The 25,772-nt window shown below is 43.5% G+C and overlaps 1 protein-coding gene across 4 annotated transcripts in view; it reads right to left on the reverse strand.

The window, feature by feature from the left end:
- LRRK2 (leucine rich repeat kinase 2) overlaps positions 1-25,772 on the reverse strand; it is a 546,702-nt gene that overhangs the window by 415,743 nt on the left and 105,187 nt on the right. The gene's annotated exons all lie outside the window — the stretch shown is intronic.

Below are 25,772 nucleotides of genomic sequence, written 5' to 3' on the forward strand. Positions count from 1 at the left end.
AGTTTGGTGAGATGAGAATCAACATCTTCTCTTGCTCTATCCTTGTGGAGCAGACAAGGTACAATCCACACTGGGGGGACAGCACAGATTAGCCTGAACCAAGACCAGGGGATTATCAAGGCATTGCATGCCAGTGCTAAGGGATCCTTGGTCCTGGCCACAAACAATATTTAAGTTGTTGGTGAATCTGAAGACCAGGACGTCCACTTCTGGGATTCCCCATTTCTGATACATCACAGTGAAGATGTCTGGATGTCAAGAACCCATTCCCCTTGATCCAGGTGGTGGTGGCCAAGGTAATCCACTTTCCAATTGTCCTCTCCTGGGATGTGGACCTCAGATTGCTGGATGGGGAGTCTCTGTCCATGAGATTATCTGGCTTGCTTCCTTCAAGGCTACATGACTTTTGATGCCCCCTAGATAGTTGATCTAGGCCACAGCCATAGCATTGTCTGACTGCACCCTGATTGGAGTGTCCTTGCAGAAAGAGGGGGGGGGGCGTAAATTGAGTGTTTCAGTGCCATCCTTATTGCTTTGAGCTCAAGGATGTTGATGAACAGCTTGACTTCCAGAGGTGACCATGTTCCATGGATCATGAGGGACTGAAAATCTCTTCCCCAGCCAGGAAGACTGGCATCTGTTATCACTTTCCAGTGTGATGGAAGAAAAGTTTCAAGGATACTGAATGCAGGCATCCAGCAGCAGGGATGACCAGATCTGTGTAACTGCACTCAGGAAACTGAAACCAGACTATATATGATTTAAGCAAGTTTATTAACAGTGAAACAAAATCTATCCAAAACAGCAAACTGAATACACAGCAAACATGCAGGTTTCAGTGAACCATAATCAAATGATAAAATACCTAACTAGCAAACCAACTAAGAGACCAAAAATCTAACTAAAATACAAATATATACAGACAAAAGGGGAGCACAGATCAACAAGGTAAAACTGGAGGTGCAAGAAACAGGTCAGGAAGGAGAATGAGGACTGGGAATCAGGAACAAGGGGAGCAGATACAAGGCAGCAGAATACAAGGTACAGATACAGCGCAGGAGCAGGATTTAGGCTATAGATAAGGCAAAACACATAAGCAATAGGGAAATGTAGAGGAGGGGCTAAATGCCCTCCTCCCAGCAGCCAGCATCAGGTGGAGACTGATTAATGGGATCGGCTAACTGCTAGGAAACACCGCCAGAAGTAAAACATCTCGCTCTGTAAACTATAGTACCACCAGCAGGTGATCCAGGTCTTGACAGAAAGACTTCCCTACTGTTAAGGCTGGGCTGGAGATCCACAAAGTCAGGGAATTCATTGCCTTGTCTGGAAAGGAGAATAAGTAGGTCAAGGGAGGAGCATGCTTGTTCCAGGTCGACAAGATGATGTGTTGGAGATTTCTCAAATTAAAAGTCTTACAGAGAATTGAACTGTGTGATGTCTCTTTGATCTCAAAGTGGATGTAAACCCTCACATATAACCAGTGAAGTGAACAGCCTCAGATGATACACAGAGATGAAACAAATCTCCCTACATAAGTTTTACATGCATATCTGCTGTCTTCAGCTTTATATATTCTTTAGAAAGTTCAGATCATGTTAGGAAATTTTCTCTTCCTGATTAGCACTGCATTAAAGCCTGGGCATACAGCCAAAACAGCTGATTGGAGGAAAGGCACACACCCCCACTCCTCATAGGTAGCGACTTTCAGAACTGTTCGTTGAATCGTTCAGCTCTGTGCTAATCTATTTATAGCATTCTCCCCAACACAAAACTCAGGCTGCTTTTATCTCCTGTGTCAGAAGTTTCCAGGCTGATAACAGAAGAACGGGGAAGGAGAAAGCTACGAGACATAGGGCTTTGAAGAGAGATAAGAAAACACTGCAGATATATGTGCCCAGCTCATTCATTTCATGAATCGGGTTTACATCCACTTTAATTCGAGGAAAGTCCAAGAGAAAGCGCAAGATCAAGACAAGGGGAAATATAAAGGGAAAGAGAAAGAGAAAGGGAAAGAGAAAGGCAAAGGGAAAGAGAAAGGCAAAGGGAAAGAGAAAGGCAAAGGGAAAGAGAAAGGCAAAGGGAAAGAGAAAGGCAAAGGGAAAGAGAAAGGCAAAGGGAAAGAGGAAGGCAAAGGGAAAGAGAAAGGCAAAGGGAAAGGGAAAGAGAAAGAGAAAAGCAAAGGGAAAGAGAAAGGCAAAGGGAAAGGGAAAGAGAAAAGCAAAGGGAAAGAGAAAAGCAAAGGGAAAGAGAAAAGCAAAGGGAAAGAGAAAAGCAAAGGGAAAGAGACAAAGACGAGGGGAAATAGAAAACAAAGAAAAGAGGGATTAAGAAAAAGACAAAGAGAACGTAAAAGTGTGTCCCTACAGCGTGAGGTCCAGGTATACCTCCCAAGGTTTTACCAAGGCTGCACTAAAGCATTGGTGTTATTGTAGTAATAAATGACAGTGAGTTGATTAAGGAAGAATTCCAGGTATGGATTTTTTTTTTGCAGTTACAATCGTCCAGCTGGGATCAATGTAACTGCGCATATACATACCATACCTGTGGGAACCTCTAGAGGCTGAAAACCACTATAGTTCGCCACTGTTACTCCAGTGAGCTCCACTAGCTTCTGGATCCCATGGTGAACGGCTGCCCTACTGCATTCTGAGCACAGGAGGTTGATTGCTCAGCACAGGCACCAATCAGAGATTGCTTCCAATCCAATAAAAAATAAATAAATAAAAAAACTACTTAAGCAATTATTCTCTGTAAGGAAAAAAAAGGTCCATCACCTAAGAACACTTGAAAAAAAAAAAAAAAAACGAATGTCTCATGGAATGGGGTAGGGTTATAGAGGTATGTGTCCAATCACCTGAAGGTAGCAGCCTATAACCCAGGGTCTATAAATATCCAAGACATCCAGTGCCCTGTACCTTATGATTAGGATAAGTGAGCATGTGTGAGTAAGAACACCACAGCCACCAATAGGAAAGACTGTAGTTCCATGTTATAGCTGCTGCACATATCAAAATGATGTACAAGAGAATAAATTAAAGTGGTATTAAACCCAAAAATGTATTATATTGCAGCTTGTCAATCATTTTATGTGATGTCTGCATCAGTTTTCTTTTCTTTGGCTTTTTTCCCTTCTGTTTTCACTTTGTGATCTGACCAGTAAAACACCTCCAGTATTAGTTAGACACAACTCTGAAGAAATTAACACAGGAGGCACAGCAGACAGCAGTCTGGGGGTTGGTAGTGTTAAATGTAAAAGAAGATTTTGTTTAAACCACTAACACTTTGCAGCTCACACATTATAATCAGTTAGGTTGGCCATACACGGTTTGAATTGTTAATGAGCAGGCTGAATGTACCAAGTTGATCAATCGATCAACTTGGGTACATCCAGCCTGCCGGATTCACTTACGAATATATAATATAGCAGTTGCTAGCAATAATCAAGCGGGGACGGCTTGCTGATTTCCCTGCCAACGCTGTGGGGTCGATTTACTAAAATTGGTGAGTGAAAAATCTGGTGCAACTCTATATAGAAAACAGTCAGCTCCCAGGTTTTATTGTCAAAGCTTCAGGCTGGGTTCACACTGGTACGACATATGTTCTGACATTGGGAGCATATGTCGCGTGACGTGTATAAATCGATAGTTCTCTATGTGAGCCATCATAACTGGTCCGACACAAGTCGGTCCAACTTTGAAAAAGGTTCCTGTACTACTTTGGTATTCTGGATTCTGAGCAAATCCCTTTGGGTGAGGAGCTCCCCACTCCCTCATCAAGTACCTCTCATTAGTGTCCACTTGTGTTATGGGTGGAGACCTCAAGATTCTCCCATTTAGAAGAGTGTATTGCTCTCATGGTTCAGAGATGCAGGATCTCCCAGTCTATGGATAGTGTAGGACCCACTAATTATGGGGTACTTTGACGCAGTAAGTGGGCTTAGCACCATATAGCAATATGGTGTGACCAAATCCCCATATTTTTTGATAATGTTTTTTGAAAATGTTTAGGTGTTTTTAAACTAGCCTTGCTGGAGGTAAATGTCTTTTTTGCATGTGTGCGCTGTAATATTTTCTTCTATTCTATGGTCTTATGGTTGCACCATCTTTAACCACTTAACAACCGGCCCTTAGCCAAATGACGGCTACAGGGCGGTTGTTTAACTCTGGGAGGACGTCCAGGGACGTCCTCCCAGAATTCTGCTCTCGCGCGCCCCCTAGGGCGCGCACTCGAGAGCATCCGTGATCGCCGGGTCCACAGGACCCGGCGCATCACAGATCCCGGTAAATGGCCGCTGATCGCGGCCGTTTACCATGTGATCGCTCCGTCAAATGACGGAGCGATCACATGTAAACAAACCGGCGTCATCTGATGACGTCGGTTCCTCTCCTCCCCCTCTCCTCCCCTCCTGTGTACCGATCGGTACACAGTGACCGAAGAGGCGGATGGATGGATGGCTGCAGCGTTGTGGGCTGCATCTGTAGTGCCCACAGCGCTGCACAGAGACATCCAGCCATCCATCCATCCATGCTCAGCCATCCCTACTACTCTGCATGCCCTGCAATGCTGTGCAATACTCTGCAATTCCCTCTGCAATACCCCGCAATACTCTGCCATACCCTGCAATACCCCGCAATACTCTGCCATACCCTGCAATACCCCGCAATACTCTGCCATACCCTGCAATACCCCGCAATACTCTGCCATACCCTGCAATACCCCGCAATACTCTGCCATACCCTGCAATACCCTACAATACTCTGCCATACCCCGCAATACTCTGCCATACCCTGCAATACCTCGCAATACTCTGCCATACCCTGCAATACCCCAAAATACTCTGCCATACCCCGCAATACTCTGCCATACCCTGGAATACCCCGTAATACTCTGCCATACCCTGGAATACCCCGCAATACTCTGCCAAACCCCGCAATACTCTGCCATACCCTGCAATACCCCGAAATACTCTGCCATACCCTGCAATACCCTGAAATACCCCGCAATACTCTGCCAAACCCCGCAATACTCTGCCATACCCTGCAATACTCTGCCATACCCTGCAATACTCTGCCATACCCCGCAATACCCTGAAATACCCCGCAATACTCTGCCATACCCCGCAATACTCTGCCATACCCCGCAATACTCTGCCATACCCCGCAATACTCTGCCATACCCCGCAATACTCTGCCATACCCCGCAATACTCTGCCATACCCCGGAATACCCCGCAATACTCTGCCATACCCTGCAATACCCCGCAATACTCTGCCATACCCTGGAATACCCCGCAATACTCTGCCATACCCTGGAATACCCCGCAATACTCTGCCATACCCTGCAATACCCTGAAATATCCCGCAATACCCAGCCATACTCTGCAATACTCAGTGATACCCAGCCATACTCTGCCATACCCAGCCATGCTCTGCAATACCCCACAAAAATCTGCAATACTCTGCCATAACCCGCAATACTCTGCCATACCCAGCCATACTCTGCCATACCCAGCCATACTCTGCCATACTCAGCGATACCCAGCCATACTCAGTGATACCCAGCCATACTCTGCAATACCCAGCCATACTCTGCAATACTCGGTGATACCCAGCCATACTCTGCCATACCCAGTCATACTCGGCGATACTCTGCAATACCCAGCCATGCTCAGCCGTACCCAGCCTCTGTATGTGGCCAGGCTGTGGAAGTCTCACACATGTGGTATCGCCATACTCAGTAGGAGTAGGAGAATCTATTTTGGGGTGTCATTTTTGGTATGTACATGTTATGTGTTAGAAATATTGTATAAATGGACAACTTTGTGTTAAAAAAAAAAAAAAAAAAAAAGCGTTTTAACCATTTCCCGCCTTCCGTCATACGACGTCCTTGACTTTGTGCGGGGATATCTGAATGATGGGTGCAGCTACAGGCATCATTCAGATATCATCTTTTTCAGCCGGCGATTCCCTACACCATAAGAATGATCGTAGCGGCTGTTACACTGCTTGATCGTTCTTACGGGAGGCGAGAGGGGACGCCCCCCCCTCCCGCCGCCCTCCAGTGCTTCTACCGACTCACCGCTACGATCGAAGCCAGGATCTTTTTTTTTTTTTTTTTTTTTTTTTTTTTATTTCAGGAACAGCCTAGAGGTGAGATGTGGGGTCTTATTGACCCCATATCTCACTGTAAAGAGGACCTGTCATGCCATATTCCTATTACAAGGGATGTTTACATTCCTTGTAATAGGAATAAAAGTGATCAAAACATTTTTTTTTTTTGGGAAAAAAGTGTCAAACTAAAATAAATAAAGTAAAATGAACAATAAAAAAAAATAAAAAATTTTTTAAAGCGCCCCTGTCCGTGTGCTCGCATGCAGAAGCGAACGCATACGTAAGTCCCGCCCACATATGAAAACGGTGTTCAAACCACACATGTGAGGTATCGCTGCGATAGGTAGAGCGAGAGCAATAATTTTGGCCCTAGACCTCCTCTGTAACTCAAAATTTGTAACCAGTAAAAAATTTTAAAGCGTCGCCTATGGGGATTTTTAAGTGGTGAAGTTTGGCGCCATTCCACAAGCGTGTGCAATTTTGAAAGGTGACATGTTAGGTATCTATTAACTCGGCGTAACTTCATCTTTCATATTATGCAAAAACATTGGGCTAACCTTACTGTTTTGTTTTTTTTTAAAGCAAAAAACTGTTTTTTTTCCAAAAAAAACGCGTTCCAAAAATTGCTGCGCAAATATCGTGCGAGATAAAAAGTTGCAATGACCGCTATTGTATTCTCTAGGGCCTTTGCTAAAAAAACATATATAATGTTTTGGGGTTCTATGTAATTTTCTAGCAAATAAATGATGATTTTTACATGTAGGAGAGAAATGTCAGAATTGGCCTGGGTGCTCCAGAACGCCTGAAGGTGCTCCCCTGCATGTTGGGCCTCTGTATGTGGCCACGCTGTGTAAAAGTCTCACACATGTGGTATCGCCATACTCGGGAGTAATAGCAGAATGTGTTTTGGGGTGTAATTTGTGGTATGCATATGCTGTGTGTGAGAAATAACCTGCTAATATGACAATTTTGTGAAAAAAAAAAAAAAGAAAAAAAAAAAACTTGATTTTGCAAAGAATTGTGGGAAAAAATGACAACTTCAAAAAACTCATCATGCATCTTTCTAAATACCTTGAAATGTCTTCTTTCCAAAAAGGGGTCATTTGGGGGGTATTTGTACTTTTCTGGCATGTTAGGGTCTCAAGAAATGAGATAGGCCGTCAGTACTTCAGGTGTGATCAATTTTCAGATATTGGTACCATAGCTTGTGGACGCTATAACTTTCACAAAGACCAAATAATATACACTAATTTGGGTTATTTTTACCAAAGATATGTAGCGGTATAAATTTTGGCCAAAATATATGAAGAAAAATTACTAATTTTCAAAATTTTATAACAGAAACGAAGAAAATTTTATTTTTTTACAGATTTTTCGGTCTTTTTTCTTTTATAGCGCAAAAAATAAAGAACCCAGCGGTGATTAAATACCACCAAAAGAAAGCTCTATTTGTGTGAAAAAAAGGACAAAAAATTCATATAGATACAGTGTTGCATGACTGAGTAATTGTCATTCAAAATGTGAGAGCACCAAAAGCTGAAAATTGGTCTGGTTATTAAGGGGGTTTAAGTGCCCAGTGGTCAAGTGGTTAATGCATCTTTTAGGGTGTGCCCCCCAAATATCTTGTTTGTTTTTATGTTGGGTATCAATTTACTCGGCCTAACATTATCTTTCACAATATAAAAAAAAATTGGGCTAACTTTACTGTTGTCTTATTTTTTTATTTAAAAAAATTAATTTTTTCCAAAAAAAGCGCGCTTGTAAGACCGCTGCGCAAATACGGTGTGTAAAAAAGTTTTGCAATGACCACCATTTTATTCTCTAGGGTATTAGAAAAAAAAACAATATATAATGTTTGGGGGTTCTAAGTAGTTTTCTAGCAAAAAAAAGTTTTAACCACTTGACCACTGGGCACTTAAACCCCCTTCCTAACCAGACCAATTTTCAGCTTTCGGTGCTCTCACACTTTGAATGACAATTACTCAGTCATGCAACACTGTACCCAAATTAATTTTTTGTCCTTTTTTTCACACAAATAGAGCTTTCTTTTGGTGGTATTTAATCACCGCTGGGTTCTTTATTTTTTGCGCTATAAAAGAAAAAATGCATTTTTCTTCGTTTCTGTTATAAAATTTTGCAAATTAGTAATTTTTTCTTCATATATTTTGGCCAAAATGTATACCGCTACATATCTTTGGTAAAAATAACCCAAATCGGTGTATATTATTTGGTCTTTGTGAAAGTTATAGAGTCCACAAGCTATGGTACCAATATCTGAAAATTAATCACACCTGAAGTACTGACGGCCTATCTCATTTCTTGAGACCCTAACATGCCAGAAAAGTACAAATACCCACCAAATGACCCCTTTTTGGAAAGAAGACATTCCAAGGTATTTAGAAAGATGCATGAGTTTTTTGAAGTTGTCATTTTTTCACACAATTCTTTGCAAAATCAAGATTTTTTTTTCTTTTTTTTTTTTTTTTCACAAAATTGTCATATTAGCAGGTTATTTCTCACACACAGCATATGCATACCACAAATTACACCCCAAAACACATTCTGCTATTACTCCCGAGTATGGCGATACCACATGTGTGAGACTTTTACACAGCGTGGCCACATACAGAGGCCCAACATGAACGGAACACCATCAGGCATTCTGGAGTGCCCAGGCCAATTCTGACATTTCTCTCCTACATGTAAAAATCATAATTTATTTGCTAGAAAATTACATAGAACCCCAAAACATTATATATGTTTTTTTAGCAAAGACCCTAGAGAATACAATGGCGGTTGTTGCAACTTTTTATCTCGCACTGTATTTGCGCAGCAATTTTTCGAACACGTTTTGTTTGAAAAAAAAACAGTTTTGTGCTTTCAAAAAAAACAAAACCGTAAAGTTAGCCCAATGTTTTTACATAATGTGAATAATGAAGTTATGCTGAGTAAATAGATACCTAACATGTCACCCTTCAAAATTGCACACACTCTTGGAATGGCGCCAAACTTCGCTACTTAAAAATCCCCATAGGAGACGCTTTAAAAAATTTTACTGGTTACATGTTGTGAGTTACAGAGGAGGTCTAGGGCCAAAATTATTGCTCTCGCTCTACCGATCGCAACAATACCTCACATGTGTGGTTTGAACACCATTTTCATATGTGGGCGCAACTTACGTATGCGTTCGCTTCTGACCGCGAGCACACGGGGACACGAGGAAATTTTTTTTTTATTGTTCATTTTACTTTATTTTAGTTTGAGGCTTTTTTCCAAAAAATAAATTTTTTGATCACTTTTATTTCTATTACAAGGAATGTAAACATCCCCTGTAATAGGAATATGGCATGACAGGTCCTCTTTACAGTGAGATATGGGGTCAATAAGACCCCACATCTCACCTCTAGGCTAAGAAGTCTGAAATAAAAAAAAAAAAAAAAAAAGATCCTGGCTTCGATCGTAGCGGTGAGTCGGTAGAAGCACCTGAGGGCGGCGAGAGGGGGGGGGCGTCCCTTCTCGCCTCCCGTAAGAATGATCAAGCAGTGGAACAGCCGCTATGATCATTCTTATGCTGTAGGGAATCGCCGGCTGAAAAAGATGATATCTGAATGATGCCTGTAGCTGCACCCATCATTCAGATATCCCTGCACAAAGTCAAGGACGTCGTATGACGACATACCAAAAATGACACCCCAAAATAGATTCTCCTGCTCCTCCTGAGTACGGCGATACCACATGTGTGAGACTTCCACAGCCTGGCCACATACAGGGGCCGAGTACAGCCGAGCATGGCCGAGTATGGCTGAGCATGGCAAAGTATGGCTGGGTATGGCGGAGTATGGCGGGGCATGGCAGAGTATGGCGGGGCATGGCAGAGTATGGCGGGGCATGGCAGAGTATGGCGGGGCATGGCAGAGTATGGCGGGGCATGGCAGAGTATGGCGGGGCATGGCAGAGTATGGCGGGGCATGGCAGAGTATGGCGGGGCATGGCAGAGTATGGCGGGGCATGGCAGAGTATAGCGGGGCATGGCAGAGTATGGCGGAGTATGGCGGGGCATGGCAGAGTATGGCGGGGCATGGCAGAGTATGGCGGGGCATGGCAGAGTATGGCGGGGCATGGCAGAGTATGGCGGGGTATGGCGGAGTATGGCGGGGCATGGCGGAGTATGGCGGAGCATGGCGGAGTATGGCGGAGTATGGCGGGGCATGGCGGGGCATGGCGGAGCATGGCGGAGTATGGCGGGGCATGGCGGGGCATGGCGGAGTATGGCACAGGATCCTTGCAGAGTATTGCACAGGGTTGCACAGGATCATTGCAGAGTATTGCACAGGGTTGCAGAGTATTTCACAGGGTTGCAGAGTATTGCACAGGGTTGCAGAGTATTACACAGGGTTGCACAGGATCATTGCAGAGTATTGCACAGGGTTGAAGAGTATTTCACAGGGTTGCAGAGTATTGCACAGGGTTGCAGAGTATTGCACAGGGTTGCAGAGTATTGCACAGGGTTGCAGAGTATTGCACAGGGTTGCAGAGTATTGCACAGGGTTGCAGAGTATTGCACAGGGTTGCACAGGATCATTGCAGAGTATTGCACAGGGTTGCAGAGTATTTCACAGGGTTGCAGAGTATTGCACAGGGTTGCAGAGTATTGCACAGGGTTGCACAGGATCATTGCAGAGTATTGCACAGGGTTGCAGAGTATTTCACAGGGTTGCAGAGTATTGCACAGGGTTGCAGAGTATTGCACAGGGTTGCACAGGGTCATTGCAGAGCATGGGGGGGATGGCTGAGCATGGAGGGATGGATGGATGTGACTGTACATGTCACTGAGCTGCGCTGTGGGCACTACACATCCAGCCCACAGCGCGGCTCACATCCGATCTCTCCCCCTCTGTACCGATCGGTACAGAGAGGGGGGGGGAGGAACAGGCGTCATGACATGACGCCGGTTTGTTTACATGTGATCGCTCCGTCATTTGACGGAGCGATCACATGGTAAACGGCCGCGATCAGCGGCCGTTTACCGTGATCCGTGATGCGCCGGGTCCTCTGGACCCGGCGGTCACGGATGTTCCCGTGTGCGCGCGGGAGCAGTTTTCTGGAATCACGTCATATGACGTGATCCCAGAGTTATCCAGCCGCCCTGCAGCCGTCATTTGGCTATAGGGCGGTTGGCAAGTGGTTAAACATGTAAACACCTAAAATCCAAAACGAGGCTGGTCCTTGAGTGGATAAAGAGGTAACCCACACCAAAATGTAAAAAAAAAAAAAAAAAAAAAAAAAAAAAAAAAAAAAAAAAAAAAGCATATAGTTCCCCCCCATTCCATACCAGGCCCTTCAGTCTGGTATGGATTTTAAGGGGAACCCCCCCACCAAATGGCGCGGGGTCCGCCACAAAATCCATAACAGACCCTTATCCGAGCACACAGTCCGGCAGGTCAGGATAGGGGGAACAAGACAGCTCCCCACCCCCGGACTATTCCAGGCCACATGCTCTCAAAATGGGGTGGTGGGTGCCCGGGGCATGATGAAGCGGTGACGTCACAAGGGAGCGGAGTCTCTGGATGACTAGTTATGGCACGTCAGTCCTAACATTACAGCGGCAGCGAGCGTCGGCAGAAAATCGAAGAATGAACCGGCAGATGAAGAAGACAGCGAAAGAAGACATCAGTGCAGCGAGAAGAACCGGCAGACGAAGAAGACATCAGTGGAGGGAGAAGAACCAGAGGATGAAGACATAACCGGAGAGAGAAGAACCTTAGGGAGAAGAAATTGAAAGGAGAAGAGACACCGAAGCTGCCATAATAAATTCCTTTGTCAAAAACCTGTGTACTGTTTTTATTTTTGACACTTTTTTGGGTGAATGAGTAGGGGTACAATGCCTATCTACAGTGCCTTGAAAAAGTATTCATACCCCTTAAAATTTTCCACATTTTGTCATGTTACAACCAAAAAGTAAAATGTATTTTATTGGGATTTTATGCGATAGACCAACACAAAGTGGAACATAATTGTGACGTGAAAGAAAAATGATAAATGTTTTTACATTTTTTTTTTACAAATACATATCTGAAAAGTGTGGCGTGTATTTGTTACATAGTTACATAGTAGGTGAGGTTGAAAAAAGACACAAGTCCAACCTATAAGTGTGATTATATGTCAGTATTACATTGTATATCCCTGTATGTTGTGGTTGTTCAGGTGCTTATCTAATAGTTTTTTTAAACTAATCCATGCTCCCCGCTGATATCACCGCCTGTGGTGCATCCTTGCCGCTCTTACAATAAAGAATCCTCTACGTAGTTTAAGGTTAAACCTCTTTTCTTAATGAGTGGCCACGTGTCTTGTAAAACTGCCTTCCGCAAAAAAGTTTTATCCCTACTGTGGGGTCAACAGTACGGTATTTGCAAATTGAAATCATATCCCCTCTCAAGCGTCTCTTCTCCAGAGAGAATAGGTTGAGTGCTCGCAACCTTTCCTCATAACTAATATCCTCCAGACCCTTTATTAGCTTTGTTGCCCTTCTTTGTACTTGCCCCATTTCCAGTACATCTTTAGTGAGGATTGGTGCCCAGAATTGGACAGCATACTCTAGGTGCGGCCGAACCAGAGTCTTGTAGAGTGGGAGAATTATCGGTTTATCTCTGGAGTTGATCCCCTTTTCAATGCATGCCAATATTCTGTTTGCTTTGTTAGCAGCAGCTTGGCATTGCATGCCATTGCTGAGCCTATCATCTACTAGGACCCCCAGGTCCTTTTCCATCCTAGATTCCCCCAGAGGTTCTCCCCCCCAGTGTATAGATTGCATTCATATTTTTGCCACCCAAATGTATTATTTTACATTTTTCTACAATAAACCTCATTTGCCATGTAGTCGCCCACCCCAATAATTTGTTCAGATCTTTTTGCAAGGTTTCCACATCCTGCGGAAAAGTTATTGCCCTGCTTAGCTTAGTATCGTCTGCAAATACAGAGATTGAACTGTTTACCCCATCCTCCAGGTTCTTTATGAACAAATTAAATAGAATTGGTCCCAGCACAGAACCCTGGGGGACCCCACTACCCACCCCTGACCATTCCGAGTACTCCCCATTTATCACCACCCTCTGAACACGCCCTTGTAGACAGTTTTCAATCCATGTAATCCATGTATGTATGCCAACGGACCTTATTTTGTACAGTAAACATTTAAGGGGAACTGTGTCAAATGCTTTTTCAAAAGCCAGATACACCACGTCTATGGGCCTTCCTTTAGATGGCTACTCACTTCCTCATAGTAGGTTAATAGGATGGTTTGGCAAGAACGATTCTTCATGAATCCATGCTGATTACTGCTAAAGATACCCTTCTCTTTACTAAAATCTTGTATATAGCCCCCTTATCCCCTCCAAGAGCCTGCATACAATTGATGTTAGGCTAACTGGTCTGCAAATCCCAGGGATGTATTTTGGGCCCTTTTTAAATATTGGTGCTACATTGGCTTTTCTCCAATCAGCTGGTACCATTCCAGTCAGTAAAAATTAGGAACAATGGTCTGGCAATTACTTGACTGAGTTCCCTACGTACCCTCGGGTGCAAGCCATCTGGTCCCAGTGATTTATTAATGTTAAGTTTCCAAAGTCTCATTTTAACCCTGTCCTCTGTTAACCATGGATGTGCTTCCTGTGATGTGTCATGAGTAGGGATGAGCTTAATGTTCGGGTCGAACATGAGTCCGACTCAAACATTGGCTGTTCGCCCGTTCATCAAATAGCGATAGCAAATTAGAAAGCCGCGGAACACCCTTTAAAAAAGTCTATGGGAGAAATCAAAAGTGATAATTTTAAAGGCTTATATGCAAGTTATTGTCATAAAAAGTGTTTGGACCTGGGTCCTTTCCCAGGGGACATGTATCAATGCAAAAAAAAGTTTTAAAAATGGCCGTTGTTTCGGGAGCAGTGATTTTAATAATGCTTAAAGTGAAACAATAAAAGTGAAATATTCCTTTAAATTTCGTACCTTGGGGGTGTCTGTAGTATGCCTGTTAAGTAGCGCATGTTTCCCGTGTTTAGAACAGTCCCTGCACAAAATTACATTTCTAAAGGAAAAAAAGTAATTTAAAACTACTCACGGCTATAATGAATAGTCGGGTCTCAGCAATACACATAAAAGTCATTGAAAAAAAAACGGCATGGGATTCCCTCACAGTCCATTACCAGGCCATTTGGGTCTGGTATGAATATTAAGGGGAACTCCGAACCAAAATAAAAAAAAAATTGCATGGGGGTCCCCCCAAATTCCATAGTAGGCCCTTCAGGTCGGTTATGGATATTAAGGGGAACTCCGTGTCAATTTTGTTTTTAAAAATGGCGTGGGGGTCCCCCTCAAAATGCATACCGGACCTGGATTTTAAGGGGGACCCCGTGCCAAAGTATAAGAAAAAATGGCGTGGGTGCCCCCCCAAAAATCCATACCAGACCCTTATCCGAGCATGCAACCTAGCAGGCCGCAGGAAAAGAGGGGGGGCGAGAGAGTGGCCCCCTCCTGAACCGTACCAGGCCACATGCCCTCAACATGGGGTGGTAGCCCCCCAATGCACCTCGTCCCCATGTTGATGGGGACAATGGCCTCATCCCCACAACCCTTGCCCGGTGGTTGTGGGGGTCTGTGGGCGGGGGGCTTATCAGAATCTGGAAGCCCCCTTAAACTTAGGGGACCCCCAGATCCCGGCCTCCCCCCTGTGTGGAATGGTAATGGGGTACAAATGTACCCCTACCATTTCACAAAAACAGTGTGAAAATGTTAAAAATGACAAGTCACGGCTTGGGACAATTCCTTTATTAAAAAATAAAAAAAATAAAAATGTCCCACGTATTCCATTCTTCTTCTTCTGTTGCTCCGCCGACGGACCGAAAAAGGAATAAAAAAAAAAAGCCGCACAGACCTGCCTCCATGGGAGGCATCCGCTGTATGACGCGTCCTCGCAGGTGACAGTTCTTTTATAACTGAGGGTGGGGCCACCCGCTGACATCCCCAGGTGACCCCCGCCCCCTCTGATGCATGGGGACATCCCTATGGCTTCCCCGTAGCGTCAGAGGGGGCGGGTCACCCGCTGACGTCCCAGGGTGACCCCGCCCCCCTGACGCTACGGGAAAGCCATAGGGATGTCCTCGTGCGTCAGAGGGGGGCGGGTTCACCCAGGGACGTCAGCGTGTGGCCCCTCCCCCCCTGACGCTACGGGGAAGCCATAGGGATGTCACTGTGCCTCAGAGGGGGCGGGGTCACTCAGGGACGTCAGCGGGTGGCCCGCCCTCAGTTATAAAAGAACTGTCACCTGCGAGGACGCGTCATACGGCGGGTGCCTCCCATGGGTCGGTGCGGATTTTTTTTTTCGGTCCGTCGGAGGAGCAAGAGAAGAAGAAGAATGAACTACATGGGACTTTTTTATTTCCAGGGAATTGTCCCAAGCCGTGTCTTGTCATTTTTAACATTTTCATACTTTTTTGTGAAATGATAGGGGTACATTTGTACCCCGTTACCATTTCACACAGGAGGGAGGCCGGGATCTCGGGGTCTTCCAGATTCCGATAAGCCCCCCGCCCACAGACCCCCACAACCACCAGGCAAGGGTTGTGAGGATGAGGCCCTTGTCCCCATCAACATGGGGACAAGGTGCTTTGGGGTGCTACCTTAAAGCACCCTCCCCATGTTGAGGGCATGTAGCCTGGTAAGGTTCAGAGGGGGCTCACTCTCGCCCCCCCTCTTTTCCTGCGGCCTGCCAGGTTGCGTGCTCGGATAAGTCTGGTATAGATTTTTGGGGGGACCCCCACGCCATTTTTTTTTAAATTTTGGCGTGGGGTTCCCCTTAAAATCCATACCAGAACTGAAAGGTCTGGTATGGATTTTGAGGGGGAACCCCACGCCATTTTTTTTTTTTTAAAAGCTTGGCGCGGGTTCCCCTTAATATCCATATCAGACCTGAAGGGCCTGGTATGGAATCTGGGGGGAGCCCCTACGCACTTCTTTCTTTAAATTTTGGGTCAGGGTTCCCCTTAATATTCATACCAGACCCAAAGGGCCTGGTAATGGACTGTGGGGGAATCCTATGCCGTTTTTTTCAATGACTTTTAGGTGTATTGCCGAGACCTGACAATTCATTATAGCCGCGAGTAGTTTTAAATGACTTTTTTTCCTTTAGAAATGTCATTTTGTGCAGGGACTGTTCTAAACACGGGAAACATGCGCTACTTTACAGGCATACTACAGACACCCCCAGGTACAAAATTTAAAGGAATATTTCACTTTTATTGTTTCACTTTAAGCATTATTAAAATCACTGCTCCCGAAAAAAACGGCCGTTTTTAAAACTTTTTTTTGCATTGATACATGTCCCCAGGGGCAGGACCCAGGTCCCCAAACACTTTTTATGACAATAACTTGCATATAAGCCTTTAAAATTAGCACTTGATTATTCACATTTGTGTCCCATAGACTTTAACGGTGTTCGCATGTACAAACAAATTTTTTGCCTGTTCACATGTTTTGCTGCGAACCGAACCAGGGGGGTGTACCGCTCATCCCTAGTCATGAGTATTGCAAGTAGGGCTACAACTAACGATTATTTTCATAATCTATTAGTTGGCTTATTATTGTTTTGATTAATCGGATAATAACCTTAAAAAAAGTGTGGTGTATAATATATATAATATATATTTAATCTTAAATATCTCTATGCAGTGCTAAATATAAATGACCAACTATGTGGTTAGGGAGCAAAATCTCTAATCCACTCTGAAAATAACAGACAGAAGTGATATACTGTATATACTATTAGAGGTTGAATCTGGTAAATATCTTCAGACTCAGAAATCACATTTTTTATTTAGACCCCTTTCTCACTGGGACGCATGTAATGTGCCCTGCTGTCAGGAAAGGGTCCATCCGCTGGTAAGATATATCGTTTAGCGTGCAGTACTGGGGTCCACCAGCAGGTGTCTCCTGGCAGTTTTGAACTGTCAGGGGAATATTTCCCTGCTGGTGTCATTTCATTTTTTGGCCGCAGTACTGACGTCCACCAGCGGATGGATCCTGGCAGTATGGAGCAGACAACACTCCCTGCGCTCAGGTGTTACTTGAAGTTAATTATTGTCAGTCCCATAAATACCCGGCAAGCCCTCACATGCTTGCCTTGGTATCTCTCTCCTTGAGCCCTGACCTTGTTCGCCTGTTACCCGATCCTGAGCCTGCATCCGACCTTGTTCCCGAGCTTATCCTGACCCGGTCCCTTCTGCGTTCCTGTACCCTTCAGCCCGATCCATTCCTCCTCTGCCCTGTTGGTTCCCTGTTCATCATTTATTGATCTCCCTGTGTATGACCTTGGCTTGGCTAACATTTACGTTCCTGGAATAGCCCTTGTCCTGCTGACCTGCCGTGTATGACCCTGGCCTGGCTGACATCTGTGATTCTGGTATTGCCCCTTGCTGTATATATTGTGGTTGTTGGTGTTGTTGGGTTGTTTGTGCACTGTTTGTATTTTCTAATTATCATCTATTTTAATAAATATCATTATTCACTTTACATGCGTTTTGGGTTATCTCTGTGCAGTCCACACAGTCTGGTTTACTAATTCTCCTGACACCTGCTCCCACATAATGTGCCCTTCCCCCTGTAATGTGCCCTGCCTCCTTGAAATGTGCCCTGTTCCCATGTGCCCTGCCCTAATGTAATATGCCCCGCCTCCTTGAAATGTGCCCTGCCCTAATATAACGTGCCCCGCTCCCACGTAATGTGGCTTGCCTCCATGTAAAAGTTTACTTTAAATGTAATTGTAATGCCTTCTATTACCTCCAGTTTATCAGCCTCCACCCTCTCTTGGTTCAAATGCTGATCTTCCCTGCACAGTCTTTAAAGTAATTTTTTTTTTAAACAAACATGTTATACTTACCTGCTCTGTGTAATGGTTTCACACACAGCAGCCCCGATTCTTCTCTTCTGGGGTCCCCCACCGATGCTTTTGGTTCCTCCTGCCTTCAGAGTGCCCCAATAGCAAGCTGAAAATTATAGTATAGCGTGCCCCTATAGCAAGGTGGAAAAACTTCTGCCTTTTAGACCCACTCACTTCCTGCCCAGGACTACATGTTCCATGATGCATTGCTCCTCACACATTCACAAGTTCTCAGGCACTTACTGACATGTATGGATGATGTACTGAGCTGTATGTGTGCTGCACTGTATTCCCTGATATGTAAACAAATAATGCATTCTGTATGCAGGCCAACTAATCGTCTGGCCGATTAATAGATTATGAAAATAGTTGACAACTATTTTCATAATCGATTAGTTGTCGATTAATCAATTAGTTGTTTCAGCCCTAATTGCAAGTTTTGGTTGCAAGTTTTAATTACTGAAGCCCCCCGATTCCTCGTGAAGACTGAGGCAAAGAATAAATTCAATACCTTCGCCATCTCCCCATCTTTTGTAACCAGATGTCCTTCCTCATTCTTTATGGAGCCAATATGGTCTGTCCTCCCTTTTTTACTGTTTACATACTTAATGAATTTCTTGGGATTTTGTTTTTGCTTTCCTCTGCTATGTGTCTTTCGTGTTCTATTTTCGCCGCCCTAATTGCATCCTTACATTTCTGGTATTCTTTATAAATTCTGAATGCTGATGATAATCCCTCAACCCCCTAGTTTTTGAAGGCCCTCTCCTTTGCTTTTATATGCATTTTTACATTGGAGTTAAGCTATCCAGGACTTTTGTTTGCGCTTTTAAATGTATTACCCAATGGGGTGCATTGGCTGATGCCCTTAAAGCAAATCTATCTCTCCTCCGTGTTCTTTGTTCCTAAGATTTTATCCTAATTTATGCCTTCTAGCATGGTTCGTAGTTTAGGGAAGTTGGCTCTTTTGAAATTCAGTGTCTTTGTATTCCCCTTATATTTCCTATTTGTGTGATTTATACTTCAATGGGAAAACTTGCTTTGATATGCGAGTACTTTGGATTACAAGCATACTCCTGGAACGGATTATGCTCGTAATCCAAGGTTCCACTGTATAAGCATACCCCTCCCCCTTTTTTACGCTCTCTTTCCCTGCAATAAAGGGTATACCCTTGAATCATGAGAGCTGTTCAACCAAGTCTGTGAAATTCCCACAAAATCCAAATCCTCCTCGTACAACAGTATCTCTAGTTCACCCATCTTGTCCGCCAGGCTCCTGGCATAGGTGAACATGCCATGTTGTTTAGACCGGCCGCATACCATACTCTTATTGGGCGTTAGTCAACCTACCACTAATGCCCCCAATACTACCCTCTGGAATATGTTCCGCGCTGACAAGCTCTACCTCTGGGCCCTCCCCTCCCGTCGCCTAGTTTACAAAACCCCTCTAACTTTTTGGCCATCTTCACTCCCAGATGATCTGCACCCTCCTCATTTAGGTGCAGTCCGTCCCTTCTATAGTACTGGTGACCAACTGAGAAGTCGGCCCAGTCCTCCAGGAACCCAAATCCCTCCTTAATACGCCAGCTCCTCAGCCACTTGTTTACTTCCCTAATCTCCCTCTGCCTTTCTGGTGTGGCTCGAGGTACCGGTAGTATTCCTGAGAATACTACCTTGGGAGGTCCTTTTCCTCAATTTAGCTCCAAAGTCCCTAAAATCGTTCTTTAGGACACTCCATCTGCCTCTGACGTTGTCATTGGTGCCAAAGTCCACCATGAAAGCTGGGTCTTCCCCAGCCCCTCCCTGTAATCTGTCCACCAGATCCATGATGTGCTTTGTATTCAGCCCCCCTGAGTCAATACTTTGTAGAACCACCTTTCGCTGCAATTACAGCTGCAAGTCTTTTTGGGGGTGTCTCTACCAGCTTTGCACCTCTAAAGAGTGAAATGTTTGCCCATTCTTCATTGCAAAATAGCTTAAGCTCTGTCCGATTGGATGGAGAGCATCTGTGAACAGCAATTTTCAAGTCTTGCCACAAATTCTCAATTGGATTTAGGTCTGGACTTTGGGCCATTCTAACACATGAATATGCTTTGGTCTAAACCATTCCATTGTAGCTCTGACTATGTTTAGGATCATTGTTCTGATGGAAGGTGAACCTCCACCCCAGTCTCCAACAGGTTTTCTTCTAAGATTGCCCTGTATTTGGCTCCATCAATTTTCCCATCAACTCTGACCAGCTTCCCTGTCCCTGTTGAAGAAAAGCATCCCCATAACATGATGCTGCCACCACAATGTTTCACAGTGAGGATGGTGTGTTCAGGGTGATGTGCAGTGTTAGTTTTCCGCTACACATAGCGTTTTGCTTTTAGGCCAAAAAGTTCAATTATGGCCTCATCTGACCAGAGCACCTTCTTCCATATGTTTGCTGTGTCCCCCACATGGCTTCTCGCAAACTGCCAATTGGACTTCTTATGGCTTTCTTTCAACAATGGCTTTCTTCTTGCCACTCTACCATAAAGGCCAGATTTGTGGAGTGCACGACTAATAGTTGTCCTGTGGACAGATTCTCCCACCTGAGCTGTGAATGTCTGCAGCTCCTCCAGAGTTACCATGGGCCTCTTGGCTGCTTCTCTGATTAATACTCTCCTTGCCCAGCCTGTCAGTTTAGGTGGACAGCCATGTCTTGATAGGTTTGCAGTTGTGCCACACTCTTTCCATTTTCGGATGATGGATTGAATAGTGTTCTGTGAGATGTTCAAAGCTTGGGATATTTTTTTTATAACTTAAGCCTGCTTTATACTTCTCCACAACTTTATCCATGACCTGTCTGGTGTGTTCCTGGGCCTTCATGATGCTGTTTGTTCACTAAGGTTCTCTAACAAACCTCTGAGGGCTTCACAGAACAGCTGTGTTTACACTGAGGTTAAATTACACACAGGTGGACTATTTACTAATTAGGTGACTTCTGAAGGCAATTGGTTCCACTATATTTCAGTTAGGGGTATCAGAGTAAAGGGGGGTGAATTCATATGCACGCCACACTTTTTAGGTATTTGTAAAAAAAAATTGAAAACCATTTATCATTTTCCTTTCACTTCACAACTATGTGCCACTTTGTATTGGTCTATCACTAAAAATCCCAATAACATACATTTATGTTTTTGGTTGTAACATGACAAATTGTGGAAAATTTCAAGGGGTACGAATACTTTTTCAAGGCACTGTACATACCAACCCTATCAGTGCTTTCTGCGCTTTGGCAGACAACCATTTCCAGTTTGTCACACTGCCCTTTGACCTATTCTTTGTTCCCAGAGTTTTCACAAAGTTTTTCGCACCTATGCTTGCCCAGCTCAGGTCATTTAAGTCACAGGCAACGGTGACTTTCTACTGTAGGACTCATCTTCCTTGCAGCTATCAGAAAATGTTTGCAGGACAATTCAGACTGCTCAAGTCATTTGGCTGGGTGATGAAATTTCTACTCTCCAGCCTTCCTAGTGTTTTTTCTCTAAGAGCATATGCTCAGGAATTGAGATCTGAGAAACAAACCACATTCAAATTCTCCATGAGAGTTATAAGACCTTTCCCCAATTTCATTCAAGAACAAAATATCTTGGAGGCTTGAAAAAAAGCAGGTTTTTTTCTCTCAATTTACCAATGCTCTTGTCAAGCCAAGCAAGGAACTCCCTATCTTTCTGGATTACCACGCCAACTCTAATAGTGGGGAAGGGTTTCCTTCCTCATCATTAGAAAGTCATCACAATAGATGCAAGTCTCATAGGCTAAGGGGGGAGTGTTCCAATACCTGACAGTCCAAGGAACATGATTTTTGAGAGAAGCCAAGGTTCCCATCAACATTTTGAACTTCAGTGGAGTTAGCTTGTAGGGGTGTGGAAAATTATTGTTGAATCAATGCATCTCGAGGCAGCCTTGCATGATTCAGCATCGATTCGGAGAACGGGTCACATGGATTGTATTGAGGTCGTCATCCCGGCTCCCCGTGCCTCTCCCGGGACAGCCCTGCCCATGCACTCTAAAGTTAAAACAAATCACAGTCAGTCCCCAAATGAGCTGTGTAATGTAAATGGGGGGCTGTACAATATAAACGTGCGGTGTAATGTAAATGGGGGCTGTATAATATAACTGTGCTGTGTAATATAAATTGGGGGGCTGTATAATATAAATGATCTATGTAATGTAAATAGGGGGGCTGTATAATATAAAATGATCTATGTAATGTAAATAGGGGGGCTGTATAATTTAAATGGGCTAAGTAATGTAAGTGGGGGGCAGTATAGCATAAATGGGCTGTGTAATGTAAATGGGGGGCTGTATAATATAAAATGGGCTGTGTAAAGTAAATGAGCTGTGTAAATGAATTTTTTAATGAAAACCACAGGCAGTAATCATGATGAATCATGAACGTTGACAGGATAATCGTAATCAAATCGAATCGTGATACAAGTGAAGAAGCACACCTCTATTAGCTTGGCCCTGCAGCACTGGACCCCTCTCCTGAAGGGGCACCCAATCAGGGGGAAGTCAAGACAATGCCACAGAGTTTGCCTACATCAACTATCAAGAGGGCACCTGAAATCTGGCTGTCTTAACCACTTACGGACCACCTCACGCCGACATACGTCCTAAGTTTGAAGAGGAATATTGTTGCTATGGCAGCAGCTAGCTGCCATAACCCCTATATGCTCTTCTTCGGCCGGCGGTCCACTTTCCGATAAGAGTGGTCTCTGCGGCGGATTCGCTGCAAGATCACTTTTAATCGGCGGCGGGAGAGGGCCCCCCTCCCGCCACGCTCCGGAGCCATCGGCAGCGGCAGAGGAAATTGGCTGTTTCCCCTTGCTTGATATGGAGACGAGTGAGGGGAAGATGGCCCCACCCGTCTCCATAACATTGCTGGGCGGAATGACGTCAAAACGTCACTTCCGCCTATAGCTCTAAAAGGGACCATTTTTATTTTTATTTTTTTATTGCATTTTAGTGTAAATGAGATCTGAGGTCTTTTTGACCCCAGATCTCATATTTAAGAGGTCCTGTCAATAGTTTTTCTATTACAAGGGATGTTTACATTCCTTGTAATAGGAGTGCAAGTGACTTTTTTTTTTTTTTTAAAAAGAACAGTATAAAATTAAAAAATAAAAAAGGTAAAATAAATGAAAATAATTTTTTTTTAAAACGCGCCCCGTCCCACCGAGCTCGCATGCAGAAGCAATTAGAAGCAATTTACTCGGCGTAACATTAATTTTCACAATATAAAAAAAAAATTGGGCTAACTTTACTGTTGTCTTATTTTTTAATTCTAACAAGTGTATTTTTTCCCAAAAAAGTGCGCTTGTAAGACCCCTGCGCAAATACGGTGTGACAGAAAGTATTGCAACGACCGCCATTTTATTCTCTAGGGTGTTAGACATAAAAAATTGTATAATGTTTGAGGGTTCTAAGTAATTTTCTAGCAAAAAATAAAACTGTTTTTAACTTGTAAACAACAAATCTCAAAAAGAGGCTCGGTCCTTAAGTGGTTAAAAAAAGCAAACCAGATAATCTCTTTGGCAGAAAATCACTGCCCATTGATCTCTGCAGTCCCCATTCCAGGGGTGGACAACTGTATCTCAGCCACCACCTGGATCAAAGGGAATGAGCCCTTGCAATCCAGACATCTTCACCCAAATATGTCAGAAAAGAGGGATTCCAGATGTTGGGTGTACTTCCATTATTGTGAAACTAAAAACCCTTCAATATTTCATATCAAATAATGCATTTGGTTATCTTGTTTTCACATACCCTGATTTTGATATCAGCACCACATCTTTCCATGTCTCTTGATTTTAATTGATATTACAGGTTTATTGGTCCGATTGTTACCCTGCCTCCAGTGAGAAGTTAAATTAATGTTTGAGTGCATTACAACTAGCTATGACTAAGGCTTTTTAGGCTAGGTTCACACTAGTGTGAGTCAGAAACACACACACAAAACTGCGCATTTTCCTGACATGTACAGAAATGCTCAGTCTTTTAGCAGACACAAGACAGCTCCATGCGTTTCAGTGCCGAGTGACTTTGGAATTGAAATGAATGGGCTGCCCTACACACTATGCACAACACACAGAAACACTTGCATGCTCCAGCGCACACATAAGTGTGAAACAAGCCTTTGGCAGATATGCATCTGCAGTTTTTCTGTATGTGCAGGATGTTGCTCAATAGGAATCAGAGGAGAAGTTGGTGTGCCCTTAATTATTTATATTCAATTATTCTTTAGATTGTAAGCTCTCACAAACAGGGCTCTCCAAACCCTTGTCCTGAATTGTATTGGAACTGTACTGTCTTCCCTTTGTGAAGTGTTGCGCAACCTGTTGGCCCTGTATAAATCCAGTATAATAATAAGAATAATAGTAATAATAATAATATCAGTATTGAACCTTTGTGCTTAACCAGTATACCCAACCGAGTGGTGTAGCTGCCCCTTTAAAGCGCAATACATCAGGCTACGAATAGAAATACATAAAATAAAAAAAGATGTTGATGACAGGCATCGATGAACATATTAATAAATATTAAGAATGGGTTCAAGAAACACAGTGTGTCGAACTGCTTCCAGTTGGTACATAATCCAGAGCAAGGGGATCCAGGGCAAGGTTTTTATGGAATTGATAGGGTCCATAAACACCGGAGGGGCAGTGACCTCAGAAAGCAAAATCTTCCAAAAGAAGACCAGGTGGATTCTGTAGTTGAATACTCTGGTCCCAGAGAGTCTCAATGTTGATACAGATTTAAAATTGCTTCATTACTAATTCCTTACTAATTTTTGATAACTTCACATTTCAACTCAGATTATCTTTTTCTATCTATCCACTAGATCAGAGTTTCTCAACCAGGGTTCCTCCGGAGGTTGCTAAGGGTTCTTTAAGCAATGAGCAATTTCTGCCTCTCAGATAAGTTCCTACTGACACTATTGATCTTTTTAGCCATCTGTAAGGGAGTAATTTTCCCCAATGACTACAAGTGTAAGAAGCATTCTTTCTACTGTCCATCACACTAAATGTATCATGAGTTGCAGATATATTCAGTTTTAGCAGGGGTTCCCTGAGACCGAAAGTTATTTCAAGGGTTCCTCTGTGTTGAAAACATTAAGAAAGGCTGCACCTGGTATGTGTTTATTACCATGTACTACCCCGGGGACCCCTACTACCTCTCATTTCTTTCTTCCCCATCTATTTTTTTTCCTACCTAAGATTACTTTTTCTTTTATCTTCTTTCTGTCTTCTACTTTTTCCCCCTATTCTCTCTCTCCTCTTTCAATTTACTCTTTATATAGTTTTGGTAGCAGAACTTTTATTTCCTTGGTTATCAATATAACAACTGTACATAGTTCCAATATGTAGTATAAGATTTTAGAATCTATAATATTTTTTTTTTTTATTAATTTAAAAACCATAGTCTTGTTAAAATCAAGACCTTTTTTATTTATGGTCATCTTATATTAACCTGGTCTAAATTGGTTTTATCCTCTCTTATACAATGTATGACACAATCTTTTGAGTAATTAGATCCATGCTAAAATTGTTTTAGTTAAACTACTTTTAGTTTATGTTGGAACTACAACTCAATATTATTACCATATATGTAATCCTTTCTTTTGCTGCAACCATGTGTAAACTAATTGTTAAAATTCAATAAACAAATTTGACAAGAGAAAGGTTGCACTAGATTGTGTCAAAG

The sequence above is a fragment of the Aquarana catesbeiana genome, linkage group LG03, assembly GCF_042186555.1.
Source record: "Aquarana catesbeiana isolate 2022-GZ linkage group LG03, ASM4218655v1, whole genome shotgun sequence".
Lineage (NCBI taxonomy): Eukaryota > Metazoa > Chordata > Amphibia > Anura > Ranidae > Aquarana > Aquarana catesbeiana.